Source organism: Eumetopias jubatus, unplaced genomic scaffold (genome assembly GCF_037043125.1).
Source record: "Eumetopias jubatus isolate StellerSeaLion01/CBP00866 unplaced genomic scaffold, mEumJub1_p1.0 scaffold_10, whole genome shotgun sequence".
Classification (NCBI taxonomy): Eukaryota; Metazoa; Chordata; class Mammalia; order Carnivora; family Otariidae; genus Eumetopias; species Eumetopias jubatus.
In genome coordinates this window covers 54390952-54406492 of record NW_028274816.1, presented here as the reverse complement: position 1 = coordinate 54406492, position 15541 = coordinate 54390952, and the positions used below count along the sequence as shown (strand labels likewise).

The window sequence follows — 15541 nt, the reverse complement described above, 5'->3', positions numbered from 1 at the left end:
GTTCTCAGACAGCGATCTGAGTGGTCGTGCGGGGCTGCTTCTGCAAGGGAGGGCAGCAGCAGCTGGATTCTGCACATAGCTTTTATTTTGTTTTTGTTTTTGTTTTATCAGAAAAGCAAGGACAGATGTCTCAAAGCGTGGGAAAGGAATACAGAGGGATGGCAAATATCCTGAAGCCGTAAAGCAGGCCTGCACTCTCCTATGCGTATGCACTCAGGGAGTCAGTCATGGGATAAGGGAGGAGCTGGATGTTGGGGCTGGCAGTCACCAGGTGCATGCAGGTGGGGGGAGACTGAGGGTTACATTCTTTCATAGCTCCTAACCTATACCCTGCCCCTGTGGATCATGGGATCTTGCTCCTACCAGGCCATTGCATTCAATAGCCCAACAACAGGAATGCTGCTGCTGTTTCAACTGCTTCCGCAATCACTCCTTAGGGCTTACAATATATTTTCTAAGAATAACTCCACAAAACTGCCAGAGATGTGGGTAACTTGCCCAGAGTCACACAATCATGTGGAGCGGGTGCTAGAATCTGAGACTGGCTCCAGAATGTTCCCTGTTAATCACTTGATGTTGCCTTTCAAGCACTATGTGAGGGCACTTGGGGACCCGGAGGAGGCACCCAACCTGCTCCCGGGAGGTCAGGAAACTTCCTGGAGGAGGTGATGTCTGAATTCACCGTTGAAAGATGAGCAGGCAGGGGGACAACAGTATCTCCCTGACCCCCAACCTCCCACCCCCCTTCCAAAAAAAAAAAAAGGAAGGAAGGAGCTCAGGGGGAAGAAAGAAGAAAAAACATGCACATTCCCATGGTATGTCCTGGTTTATGGAGTTCAATGGAGTGATCAGCAAGAGATGAAAAGACGGAGGTGGGGAGGGGGACAAGGGATAGATCAGGAGGAGTTGTATATATAAATCTACTTTGCACATCAGGATTTTTTTCTTAGGCCAAATTCCTGAAAGTAGAATAGTTGGGTCACATTTTATTTCTTGATACACGGCATAAAACTGCCCTTCAAAATAATGTGTCAGTGTAGCTTGCCACTAAGTGTGTATGAGTGTCCATTTCTGAATGTCTTTGCCCACATTGAGTATTATTGTTTTAAGATGTTGTGGTGATTTCACATCATTAAAGCTTTCCAAGGGGAGGAGTCACTCTGAGTTCATAAAGACCAAATTCAGAGACCTTGGGTCAGCTGATGCCAGTAGAAGCAAATCCATCTCTGCCCTGCCTTCATCTGAGGGGATTTCCTTGTTTTCCCTGTAAAGAGATGCAAACTCTTTTGCCCATATATTATTTTTTTAAATTGTGGTAAGATACATATAACATGGAATTCACTCTCTGAACCATTTTTAAGTGTATAGTTCAGCATGTAGTACATAGTGTAACTATCATCATTGTCCAGTACCCATTAAGCACAAATTCCCCGTTCTCCCTACCCCCAGGCCCTGGCAACCACCATTCTACTTTCTGTTTCTACAAATTCGACTACTTTAGGAACCCCCACTCGCCCCCAAATGGAATAATACGGTAATTGTCCTTTTGTAACTAGCTTACTTCACTTAGGGTACTGTCCTCAGGGTTCATCCATGTTGTAGCCCATGTCAGAATCTCCTCCCTCTTTAAGACTAAGTAATATTCTATGATACGGATAGGCCACATTTTGTTTGTCCATTCAGCCATTGGTGGACTGGGCTTGCTTCTACCTTTTGGCTATTGTGAATAATGCTGTTGCTGTGAACATTCTTGCCCATTTAAGAAACCAACCCAGACCACCTGTGGGCACTCCCTATATGACCTTGATCTGGGGACTCCAGATACCTTGGAATCATGTGACAGATCTGGAGGATGGTAGGAAATAGTTCATGGAATTTATGCTGGTTCTTCATGAGCTGTAAATGGCGTCACCAACATATTTCTTTCCCTCTTCAGGTCCTTTATTCTATCAACAATTTAGATAAACTCTTCAAAGCATTTCACGCTGTCCTTTTTCCCAAAAGAGAGGTTGGTCTTTAGAGGAAAGAAGTGATTAGTGAAGAGTGGCTCCTTCTCTAGTGACGTCCAGGTCGTTGGTCTGGTACAGGAGCCCCACCATCCTGTTCACCATCCTCTTGCCCCATTCTCTGTGCCCAGACTACTCTCTGTCTTCCTGTCACATCTGCTTACTTGTTCCTTCCCAGTCACCTCTAGGACTTGGGCTAGGCTCTGCCTCCCCCACTGGACTGTGAGTCCCACAAAGGCATGAACTGGGGCTGGCTTGGCCCCTGCTGTGCTGCTCAGAAAATACCAGCTAAGTGAAGTAACAAACGGATGATGGATGGACAGAAGGATGAATTAATGCTGGTTCCTTGATCCAGCAGATATGTTCCTTCTCCTTGTTCTATGCTTGCACAGGCCTACAGTGACATCTTTCCCAGAGATAATTTTTTAAAAACTAGCTCATATTTTGAGTGCTTACTATTCCTTTCAGATCTCAGTTCAGGTAGCTCTCCTCTACAAAGCCTTTCTGACTCCATGTCCCTGGGTTCGATGCCTCTCCTGAGTTCCAAAGCTCCCACTCCCCTAACTACTCTGGGTCATCCCTATCTGAGGACTGTAAGGCCCATGAAGACAGGGCCGGGGCTGTTTTGGTCATTGCTGGGTCTCCAGTCTCCCTACACTGGGCTGGACATTGGAGAGGTGTTCAAGGAATATGTATTAGATAAATACGTGAGGGAAAGAAGGATAGATGGCCTGGGTCCTCTTGCTGGCTACTCATCCCTTTGTTCCCCTTCACCAGTTCCCTCTTCCAGGAAGCCTGCCCTGATCTCAATCTCATAATTATTTAACATCTCGTCCCCTTGATGTGAGTTTGTGGAGGGTGGGATCAACTCTCTTTTTGCCAGTGCATCCCCTCCAGGGCAGGGTCAGGTGCCCCCTTTGTGTTCCTCCAGCCCCTTGGGCTCCTCCATTCTAGCCCTACTCACTTTGGGTCGTACCTGTCTGGGGATGGGTCTGTCTTCCCCTCTAGACCTTGAGCCCCAGGAGGGCAGGGCTGGGGATTTGTTGGTCATTACTGTGACCCTAACGATACTCGGCACAGGATGTGACCCAGAGCAGATGTCCAGTGCTTGTTAAATAAATGATAAATGAATAATCAACATTATCCATTGACTAATACTTTGTATAACATTTGGTATTTGTTTGCATCATTGACTCTGCATATACAATTGACCCTTGAACAACATGGGTTTGAGCCACGCAGGTCCACTTATACACAATTTTTTTTTTCAGTATAGTACATCACTATAGATGTATTTTCTCTTTCTTCTGATTTTCTTCTTCTTCTTTTTTAAAAAAAGTAGGCCCCATGCCTAGTGCTTGAATCTACGACCCTGAGATTAAGACCTGAGCCGAGATCAAGAGTTTGAAGACTAACTGACTGACCTACCCAGGCACCCCAGGCTTTCTTATGATTTTCTTAATAACATTTTCTTTTCTCTAGCTTACTTTATTATAAGAATACAGTATATAATACATATAACATACAAAATATGTGTTAATCAACTTTATGTTATTGGTAAGGCTTCATTCCACAGTAGGTTGTTAGTAGTTAAGTTCTTTGGGAGTCAGAAGTTACATGTGGATTTTTGACTGTGTGTATGGGGGGGTCAATGCCCCTAACTTCCACATTGTTCAAGGGTCAACTGTATTGGAAAAAAAGCACATATGTGCCTGAGAAAACAACTCATTCAGTCTACAGTTAGCATGAACTAGGTGATCACTGGAGTCGTGTGCAGAACTTCCCCTTCCCTTCCCCCATCCCCAGGCTGCAGCCAAGGGCAAAGACCACGGGTACATCAGTGGACATTGTCTGCAGGATTCTGGGCTAAGGGTATCACATACATGAGCTTATGTCATCGTCACAACAGCCCTATGAGGCTGGCATTGTTGCCAGCCACGTTTGAAGAACACTGAGGCCCAGAGGGACAAGTCAGTGTGGCTGAGCCAGGCAGTGGCTTTGCTGGGATTCAAGTTTCCTTCTGTATCCATCTCCCCTTCACAGAGAACCTGGCCCACGCACTATCACAGCCTCCACCTTGGCTCCCCTGGAGCTGCGGGACTCCATTACCCTGAGCTGCCAGTCCCCAGGCAGCAATGCCACCTTCCGGTGGTGACATTGACAAGGAGCCCGTGGTGGGCAGTGAGCAGCTGGAGCTGTTCCTGGACCAGTGGGAGCTGACCATCCACCCGGTGTCCTGGAGCGATATGGGTCCTTAGTGGTGTGAAGCCAAGAACCCCGCCATCACCAGCCTCAGTGAGGCCCTGCCCCTCAGTGTCATCTGTGAGTGCCCATCTCATACCTCTTGCCTCCTTCAGGGTCACTCCCCAAACACCCACCTTGCCGGGCAGGGTGGGCTGTGGGGTGCTGGACCCAGGGACGCATGGAGGGGTTATAAAGGCAGCAACAGCTGTAGATGCCCATGTCTTTCTAAAGCATAAACTGGACCACAGCCCTCTCCTCCTCAAATCCCTTCCATGGCTCCCTAGCATCCCTGGGAGGAAGTCCAGCCTCCTCAGCTTGGGCTGCAAGGCTCTGCTGAACTTTAGAGCCTCTTTTCTCCTTAGTCCCTTATATCCTACCAGCACTTTGCCTGGCATACCATAATCTGATTGGTCCCCAGGCTTTTGCACAGGTTGTTCCCTCCACTCCTGCTCTCAGCCTTTGCCTGAATAACTCCTCCTCACTGTTCAGGGTCCAGCTCAGGCATTCTTTCCTCCAGAAAGCCCTCCCTGGCCCTCCCTCAGGCTGGGTCAGGTACCCCCACCCTCCTGAGCTCCCTCATCCCCACTCAGCATACCCTAGATCATTGCTATCAGGGATGGGTCTGTCTCCCTGACAGGAGTGGGGGCCCTGTGAAGTCAGGGCCAGGCCTGCCTTGGTCTCTAGTGTGCCCCCAAACCAAATCAGTGCCTCACGCATGGCAAGTGCTCAAGAAACATTTTCTGAAAAGATGGATAAATCTATTTATTCTCAGATATGTGTCTGCCTCTTTCATGGGCAGAAATAGTGCTATGTTATAATTGGCTTATTTGTCCACTCAACATAATCTCTACTCAACATAATTGTGAAACTTCGAATATATGCTGGCCACTGACAAAGACATAGCCCCTTCCCTCAAAGAATGTAAAGACAAGTGCTGAGCCCACTGACCCAGAGAGGGGAGGTGAGTTTCTCAGGATCACTCAGCAAGTGAGAGCCCAGGGAAGGGACCAGGTTGAGGGCGAAGGACAGGGCCTGGCAGAGACCCCGGATCCCTGGTTGTGGCTCTCTCTGGGAATTTATTTTGGCTGCTACAGACGGTCCAGACATGCCCACAGTAACCACCACTGATGTCAGCTTCATAGCTGGGTTCAACCTCGCCCTCTCCTGCTCCACCGCGTGCAACCCTCTGGTCCAGATCATCCTACTGATGATCAGTGGGAACCTGGGGCCCACTGGACAGCAGCTTTTCTTGGCTACCATCCACCTGGGTACAGCTGGAGTCTACACGTGTGAGGCCACCAACCCTGCTACAGGCCGCTGCAGTGCTACAAACACACTGATTGTCATCCCTGGTGAGCAGGGGTTCTGGAGGGAACTCTGTTCACCAACTGGATCTTTGGGAGCCTTGGGAGACCACTCGCTTCCACGCCAGGTCATTCCACAGAGATGGAAGGAGTGTGGTGGGAGGGGATTCTCACGGCCACAGAGAAAGGTAAGGGCTGGGACCACAGGCCTTTCTCCTAAGCCCTTGAGTTCTTGAATGTCATCTTTCATCTTAGGAAAATGCCCTTGATCTCTGGACCTTGAGTTTCTGTCCCTCAAGGTTTTAGCTCCAGCCCAGAGGTGATCAATCAGACCCCATTCATTTATTCTTTCACTTATTTATTAAGTACTTTAAAATGTTCCAAACACTGTTCAGGCACTCTCTGCTTGTCTCTAATAGAGATGTGTTCCCTGCCTTCCTGAAGCTTAAAGTCTAAAAGGAGGGAGAGATGATTGAAAGATTGTCACAGGTGACACTTAAACTGAGACCAACAGGATGAGCAGGAGTTGAGTTATTGAAGAGTAAATGGGAGTGGAAGAGAGACTGGCATGTGCAAAGGCCCTGTGGCAAGGAGAACTTTGGGGTGTTGCAGGAACAGAAAGTATGCCCAGCTGGGGCATAGTAAACAAGGAGAAGATAGCAGGGCATGGGGTTGGAGCAGTTAGCAAGATCAGAGCCTTTATTCTCAGGGCAGCCGGGAGCCAAGGATGGCCCTTAACCAAGAGAAAGACATGGTCCAGTCTTTGACTTCAGAAAAGATCATGTTGCTGCCATGTGGGCAGTATGTTGGATGAAGGCAGGAGAAGATTAGGAGGACAATTAGGAAGCTGTAGCTGTCATTACAATATTTGTGTATATATTAAAAATTTTTATGAGGTGTGGTCCAAGTATTTTATTAGAAAGACACGGAGGCAGGATTTAGTCATGGTAACTCATCAGTTGTGGAAGGAGTGAGGGAGTTGATTCAAACTCAGTCTGATGCTAGCTTCTGCATACATAGCTACTGGAGCAGCATTGTCTGATAGAAATATAACACAGGATTTTAAAATTTCTAGTAGCCACAATAAAAAAATAAAATATAAGATGTGAAATTAATTTTAATAATTTTATTAATCCAATTTATTTTTAAAATATTTCTATATGCAGTTAATATAAAATTTATTGAAATAGGTTACATTCTTTTTGTCTACATTTGAGAAATCCATTGTGTGTTTTATACTCTTAGCACATCTTAATTTGGATCAGCCAGGCTTCAGGTCCTCAGTGGCATGTATGGCTCCTGGCTACTAGACTGGACAGGGCGGATCTAGACTAGATCATGCTAAGGAGACTGCATAGGAGGGTGTGGGTTTCCAAGCCGAGGGAGGAGAGGGTTTCAGGAAGGAGGCGAGACGTCTCCACAGAGGAGATTCAGGATTGCAGAAGGCAGTGAATGTGACAGTGTAGAGGAGCCTCATTATCTCTGCCATTGCCCCCTGCTGTGTGTCCCAACAGAATCCAAGCCTCAGCCCAACATCCTGGCTGACAAGGTCGCCCCATGGAGAACGTGGCCTCCTTACCCTGACATATGTCCAAAGAGATTTGCAGCCATCAGATGGCTGAAAGACAGTGATATCCTTGCCGATAGGGGCCGAGCGGAGCTGTCCCCACACCACAGGGTCTTGACCTTCCGGAACATTACACGGAATGGCACTGGGCTCTACCAGTGTGCGGCCAGCCATTCTGCCACCTCAGCCCCTGAACGTGAACTGTGAGTCTCTTCTGCCTTGTGCCTGCCTTGGAGGCATCTTAGGGAGGGAACGGCGTAAAGTCCAAGTTGTAATAATAGCTACTGTTCATGTATTAACTGCTTTAATTCTCACTTAACAACCTGTGAGCTTTGTAGGTACTGTGATTATGCCCATTTCACAGATGAAAACGGGAGAATGTACCAGAAGGTCACAGAGGTGCTAGGTGGAAACCAAGGAATTCTGAACTTAGCTTGCTTAGCTTGCTTCTGTGGGGCTTTCATTCCAAGGGGTGGAAGGATGGCCCCTCCAGCTCACACACTCCACGCAGCCGGCAACCCTGGGAGAAAGAGCACCCATTCCCTCCAGGGTTCTGCTGAAGTCCCAAGGCTCACTCTCATTGGCCCACTTTGGGTCAAGTGCCCACTCCTGAACCAATCACTGTGGAGGGAGATACCGTGCTCTTACTGGACAGTCACAAGTCATGTGTCTGCCCACGGCCTGTGGGAGTGGGCTGGAGGATCATTGCCACTGGAACGGGAACCTGCAGATTGAGAGTGGGGGAGGGGTGCTTCCCGAAGGAACCCTGTCTGGGGTGGGGGGATTGGATGCTGGCCAGGCAAAATCTGCATATGGCCTCTTAGCTGGGCCCAACCTGGGGTAGGAGAAGGGTTTGGTCCTTCTTTATAGAGAAGGGTCTTGGGCTGGAGCATCGCCGCCAGCACAGGGTCAGTCTCAGAGCTCGGCGACACTTGGCACAGCGCTCATCCCCAGGCCACTACCCACCTTGCCTCTTGCCGCTGGCATGGGGATGGGGGCGGGGTTAGTTGATGTTCAGCTTTCATGCTGTCCCTATCCAAGCTGCTTCTCCCACCTTAAGAAGAATTATATATTAACATCAATTAATTAGGTTAATTAATTAAGCCAGGAGCACATACCGAGTACTGACCACATACCAAAAACACACAGGATTCAGTAAAGCCATACAATCCAGTGAGGCTACTCCCTTCCCTGATTTTCACAGATGAGGGAACAGGCTCAGAGCTAATCCCTGAAATTGCTGGGATTTGGGGCCCAATCCATCTGACTCTGAAATTGGGGTTCTTGATCTTCATGCTATAACATCTCCAGTCGTGCCCGTGTAAGGAATGTGACTTAGAAGGCCCAGAGGTCCCGCAAACTTCCTTCCTTCTCCTTCCCTCTCTCCCTTCCTTCCTTCTCTCACACTGTTCCTCCTCCTTCCCTCCTTCCTTCTGTCTCTCAGGTGTCACCGAGCCCTTCCCTCTATGGACCCAAACAGGATCACCTCTGCATCCACTCCCACAGTCCCCTGACTCTGTGGCCCCACATGCATAATTCTGTAATTTCTCGCCAAGTTGCTCTTGTATGTGTTTGGAAGTCCCAGCTGTGACTGTGGGCCCCTCTTCTGACTCCAGCTCCTTCCTACGTCCCCTGGGCTGTCACCGTCTCCTACTTCTTCTCACACCCAGGCCTGCTGTGCCTCGGGACCATCGTGCCCCACTGTGAGCTGCCTCTGCACTCGGAGCAACTTGGCAAAAGCCCTAAAGGGGCCCAAACGCCACCTCCCAAGGCCGGAGAAAGCCAGATTCACTGCAGAAGTGGAGTCAGGGCCGGCTCTCATTCTGTGTGGTTGTCTGGGCACCACTGTAGTGCAGGTGCTTCAAAGAACACTGCTTGGAAAGAGGTCATGCAGCTCCTACCTGGGGCCCCATCACCATCAGTGCCCAAGAAGCAGCTGAGAGTCAGGGCTCCAGATGCCACCACACACTTCGCTTGTCCTCCTCCCGCCCCCTCTCACTGAGTCCCTGTGTATGCCCCTCTTCCTCCCTAAGTGCTGGCGTCAACCATGTGACACCAGCTCATGCTTCATCAGACTTCCAAAGGGTTGAGTGCCAGTTGGGCCTCCCACGTGCCTGTACTTCCCGAGACCTCCCCTGTGCTGAGTCATGCATTGGGGCCTGTGTGTCTGGTGCTGGCCCAAGCCCTGTCCCCGCTGTTCAGGAATGTGGTTTGGTCGTGGAAACACAGAAGAACAGAAGAGGGTCACCCAACTCTCTGGGGGCACTCTGGGAAAGCTTTCTGGAGGAGGAAATAGCTCAGCAGCCAATGGGAGGGCTGATAGGAACTGGGCAGGTTGAGGGGAGGGGAGCAAGGACATGGGTGGAGGGGATGGTGTATGCCAGGCACAAAGGTGTGACCCAGCACAGGATCAGAGACGGAAGTAGCACCTTCAGGCTGAAGTGAAGTCTGTATATGGGGAAGTGCTGGGAAGTGGGAGGAGGAGAAAATGGATTTGATTTTCAGATGGGGATTAAGACTGTGGGCTCTGAATTCCAACTCCTTTCGAACAAATTCTGGTTCCTCTCCTCAGCAGTTGTGTGCCCTTGGAAAAGTGACTCAGCCTCTTTTTTCATTAATTTTCTTCATCTGTAAAATGGGGCTCTTAGTACTTCTAAAGTACTTTAGAAGTAGGTACTAATTAAATGCACCAAAAACCATAAGATACCTAGGAATAAACCTAACCCAAGAAGTAAAAGATCTGTACTCTGGAAACTATAGAACACTTATGAAAGAAATTGAGGAAGACACAAAGAAATGGAAAAACATTTCATGCTCATGGATTGGAAGAACAAATACTGCTAAAATGTCTATGCTACCCACAGCAATCTACACGTTCAGTGCAATCCCTGTCATAATGCCATCAGCGTTTTTCACAGAGCTGGAACAAACAATTCTAAAATTTGTATGGAACCAGGGGCGCCTGGGTGGCTCAGTCATTAAGCATCTGCCTTCGGCTCAGGTCATGATCCCAGGATCCTGGGATCGAGCCCCGCACTCCGCATCAGGCTCCGTGCTCCGTGGGAAGCCTGCTTCTCCTTCTCCCACTCCCCCTGCTTGTGTTCCTTCTCTCGCTGTCTCTCTCTCTGTCAAGTAAATAAATAAAATCTTAAAAAAAAATAAAATAAATTTTGTATGGAACCAGAAAAGACCCTGAATAGCCAAAGTAATGTTGAAAAAGAAAACCAAAACTGGAGGCATCACAATTCTGGACTTCAAGCTCTATTACAAAGCTGTAATCATCAAGACAGAATGGTACTGTCACAAAAACAGACACATAGATCAATGGAACAGAATAGAGAATACAGAAATGGACCCTCAACTCTGTGGTCAACTAATCTTCGACAAAGCAGGAAGGAATATCCAATGGAAATAAGACCGCCTCTTCAACAAATGGTGTTGGGAAAATTGGACAGTCACATGCAGAAGAATGAAACTGGACCACTTTCTTCTACCACACACAAAAATAAATTCAAAATGCATGAAAGACCTAAATGTGAGACAGGAAACCATCAAAATCCTAGCGAGAACACAGGCAGCATCCTTTGACCTCAGCCGCAGCAACTTCTTGCTAGACACATCTCCAGAGGCAAGGGAAACAAAAGCCAAAATGAACTATTGGGACTTCATCAACATTTTAGAAAGCTTCTGTACAGCAAAGGAAGCAATCAACAAAACTAAAAGGCAACCTACGGAATGGGAGAAAATATTTGCAAATAACATATCAGATATAGGGGTAATATCCAAAATCTATAAAGAAGTTATGAAACTCAACACCCCGAAAAACAAAAAAATCCAGTCAAGAAATGGGCAAAAGACATGAGCAGACATTTCTGCAAAGAAGACATACAAATGGCTAATAGACACATGAAAAAAAATGCTCAGCATCACTTGACACGAAGGAAATACAAATCAAAACCACAGTGAGATACCACCTCACACCTGTCAGAATGACAAAAATCAACAAGTCAGGAAACAACAGATGTTGGCGAGAATGTGGAGAAAGGGGAACTCTCTCACACTGTTCGTGGGAATGCAAACTGGTGCAGCCACTCTGGAAAACAGTATGGAGGTTCCTCAAGAAGTTAAAAATAGAGCTACCCTATGACCAAGCAATTGCACTACTGGGTATGTATCCCAAAGATACAAAAAATACCGATTAGAAGGGCACATGTACCCCAATGTTTATAGCAGCCATGTCCACAAATATAGAAAATATAGAAAGATATGGAAAATATCTTGGAAAGAGCCCAAATATGGAAAGAGCCCAGATGTCCATCAACAGATGAACGGATAAAGAAGATGTGGTATATATATATAATGGAATATTACTCAGCCACCAAAAAGAATGAAATCTTGCCATTTGCAATGATGTGGTTGGAACTAGAGGGTATTATGCTAAGCAAAATAAATCAGTCAGAGAAAGACAAATACCATATGATTTCACTCATATGTGGAATTTAAGAAACAAAACAGATGAACATGGGGAAAGGAAGGAAAAATAAGATAAAAACAGAGAGGGAGGCAAACCACCTAGAAAGGAATTTTTTTTTTTAATTCAATTTAGTTAACATATAGTGTATTATTACTTTCAGGGGTAGAATTTAGTGATTCATCACGTACATATAACACCCAGTGCTCATTATATCAAGTGCCCTCCTTAATGTCCATCACTCCACCCACCTCCAGCAACCTTCAATTTGTTCCCTATAGCTGCTCTTTCCGAATAGCTGGGTCATTGCAGGGTCTGGAGGAACCTAAGAAGAGGTGAGACCCCAGCCTGGTGCTGGTGGACCCTGCCCCCAAACCTCAGGCCCTCTTCCCAGGTTCACCTCCAAGACCCTGGGCACTTCTCACCCTCGTGGGCAATCTGGGCTGAATGGGGGTGGGACACAGAGGGGCAGGACTGAAGGGCTCTCTTGGAAGATGAAGAAAATACAAGGACTTTGCAGTGGGGAGGGGCTTCTCAGACACGCTTGCTCTTCCTCTAGGCCTAGACTCTAGTTGGGTGGAGGCAGAAAGACAACTAGACCCGTCAGGGCATCATGAAAACGTGGCGGTCCCTCGGAGGGTCCCTGCAGAGGTGGTGGGCTTTGGAAATCGCTGTCTCGCAGGTAACAGCTCTGTGCTCCCAATTTCCTGGTTTTCTTCCCCCCACATCTTCGCATCTTGGGGAACAGCCCCTCTATCGTTCAGGTGCTCATGCCGCTGAACTCAGAGTCTCGCCTCACTTCTCTCACACGCTCGCTCCCCACCCCATATCAGCCAGCAGATCTTACTGGCCTCAGGATCTCAGATTTCACATTCCCTGTTTCCTTGCTGCAACCACGTTGGTTCAAGTCACTGACCTCTCTCGCCTTGACTGTTGCAGTCACCTCTTCACTGCCTTGCTTCTACCTTGCCTGGGGTTGCTGCAGGTAGCTGTACCTACAGCTGGGAGCACTGTGGGCATTACCTATAACATGCAGGGCAGCTCAGTCCTTGGAGCTGAGCACCGTGGTGACTCTACCCTTGGACTCCAAAATCCATTCACTGTGCAGCCAGAACAAAGCACTTCTGAGCATAAGGCACACATCGTGTTACCCCTTATCTCAAGGCCTCCAGCGGTTCCGTAACTCTTTCAAAACACAATCTCTATGATGGTCTACAAGAGCCTACAGGAATTGTTCCCAACCAGGGCTAATTCTGCCCCCTAGCGGATATTTGGCAATATGTGGGGATGTTCGTTCTCTGTCTAGATGCCTGGAGGGAACTTCTAGTGTAGTGGAGGGCCGGACGTGCTAAACCACTTGCAATGCGTAGGAGAGTCCCACGTGATGAATAACTGTTAATAATAACAATAATTAATAATATAATTATTTAAGTATTATTATTATTCTTACCATAGGTGCCAATAGCACCTGTGTGGTGTGCCTCCTTTCCCTCTCTCACCTTAGCTCCTCCCTTTCTCCTTTTTACTCACTCAACTGCAGCCACACTGATCTTTCTATTGTTCCCTTAAAACAATACCCTCACTCCTGCCACAGGGCCTTTGCACATGCTCTTTCCTCTTCCATTGTTGAACCCCTATGAATGAGAATCTAAAAGGGGCTAATTCCAGTGTTGAATGCTGCCAAGTGGCCCCTGTGATAGTGCCCCTTGCCTCCCCCCTCGGGCTTCTTCATGATTTCCTGCGGTGATCGGGTATCTGCCCAGCTGGCCATAACCTCCATTCCTCCCCAGGCCACCGAGGGGAGCAGCGCCACCCTGTCTGTCCAGAGGCTCCCTCAGAGTCTCATCTCCTACAGGTGGTTCTGAGGAGCAGCCACCACCCAGGTTACCTGGATCTTCATTTTTAGATTCATCAACCATGACCATACTCCAGGACCAGCCCACAGTGGCTGGAGACAGGCAGTGCCGACGGTTCCCTGAGTCTCACAGATGTGTGAGTGTCGGATGACAGCATCTACACCCTGCAACTCATCTCTTGGTGGGACCAGTGGCCATCATGCTATGCTACTTGTCTCTGGTAAGGGCACTCCTGGGGGAAGGGTTTTCTGGTGACACAACTCGCAATGGTTAGCATTTATGAAGTGCTATGTACCTGGTACTGTTCTGCACCCTCTGCAGATGGGTTGTGATGGGCTCCTCACTACACATTTTAGACTAGGTTAATGAATGGGAAACTTAGGGTCAGAGAGGCTTAATGACATGGCCAGTGACACCTGTGGAACTGGGATTTGAGCCCAGTCTCTGCTGAACCCTAAAGTACTTTTTTTTTTTTTAGGACAGCTTCAGAATGTTATTACATGAGTAAGAGACTGTTACTCCCTCCCCTTTATTAAAGTAACACACTTGTTATCTCTTGAGTTTTTGAAAATAAGGGCTGTTATTTATATATTTTTTAAGTGTGATGCCATTCCATGTTGTCAGGGATGTGGGAAGTGAGCACTCCCAGGCGTGGCTGGTGAGAGTGCAGGGAGAAGCCTTTTCTGGGCTATTTGGCTTCTCTGTCACAAAATATTTCAATGTTTTATTTGGGAATAATTTCAAATTTAAAATTGTGGCGAAAATAAGGAGGCTACAAAGAACATCCACGTCCCCTTTACCCAGATTCATTTATTATTAATATTTACCCCTCTTTCTCATTTTGTGCTCTCTGTCTCTTCCCATCCCCAACCCCCATCTGAGAGTAAGTTACAAACGTCACGACCCTTTACTCCTAAATACTCAAGTGTGTATTCCCTAGGATCAGGGATATTCTCTTACATAAACACACTAATGGACTTCATAAATTTACAGTGATACAATACTTTTATCGAATCATCCCTCTGTATTCCAACTTTGTCAGTCAACACAACAAAAAGTCCTTTGTAGCGTATTTTCCCCCATCCAGCTCAGGACCCAGTCTACAGTCAGAAACTGCATTTTGTGTCCTGTCTGTTCAGCCTCCTTTAATCTGGAGTTTTCCCACACTCTCTCTTTATCTTTAATAACATTGACTTTTTTTTTTTTAAAGAATTTACCCCCCCCTTTACAAAATACAACATTTCTCATTCTATGTTTGTCTGATGTTTCCTTGTGATTAGGTTGAGATTAAGCATTCTCAGCCAGACTACTGTGCGTGTGATGTTGTGTCCTTCTTGGGGCATTGCATTGGTGGCGGGGGGGGGGGGAGCGGGGGGCCGGTACCATGTCCATCTGTTCATCATTGGTGATGTAATTTTGCCCAATTACTCCTCTGTATAATTACTGTTTTTCTCTTTCCTCCCTTGTAATAAATAAGCCTTCTGTGGGAAGACACTTTAAGGCCATGTCCTACTCACCAAAACTCCCTCTGAGGTTTAGCATCCACTGATGGTTCTTGCTTTGGAGATCTTTACAAAGAGGGTTGCAAGTGATGATTTCCTGAGTCCAACACTCTCAGCATTGACCAGTCAGCACTTGGGCTTCTTCAGTAAGCAAGATCCCTCCCCCAGCTCTCCTTTCTATCATCTAATTTATTTTCTCCCTCCCTCCCTCCTTATCATCTGTCACCTATCTATTGTCTGTCTGTCTATCCATCTATCATCAGTATGCTCTCATGAATTTCTTTTTTAATGGTTTATAACTCATCACTGTACTTAATATTTTGGTGCTTAACTACCAGGTATTTACCCCAAAGATACACATGTAGGTATCCGAAGGGGTACGTGCACCCCAATGTTTATAGCAGCAATGTCCACAATAGCCAAACTGTGGAAAGAGCCAAGTTGTCCATCGACAGATGAATGGATAAAGAAGCTGTGGTATATATACACAATGGAATATTATGCAGCCATCAAAAGGAATGAGATCTTGCCATCTGCAACGACGTGGATGGAACTGGAGGGTGTTCTGCTGAGTGAAATAAGTCAATCAGA

At 47.2% G+C, this 15541-nt stretch overlaps 1 pseudogene; it reads left to right on the top strand.

The window, feature by feature from the left end:
- Positions 1-573: 573 nt before the first annotated feature.
- Positions 574-13457, top strand: LOC148163245 (cell adhesion molecule CEACAM5-like; annotated as a pseudogene).
- The last annotated feature ends 2084 nt before the right edge of the window (positions 13458-15541 follow it).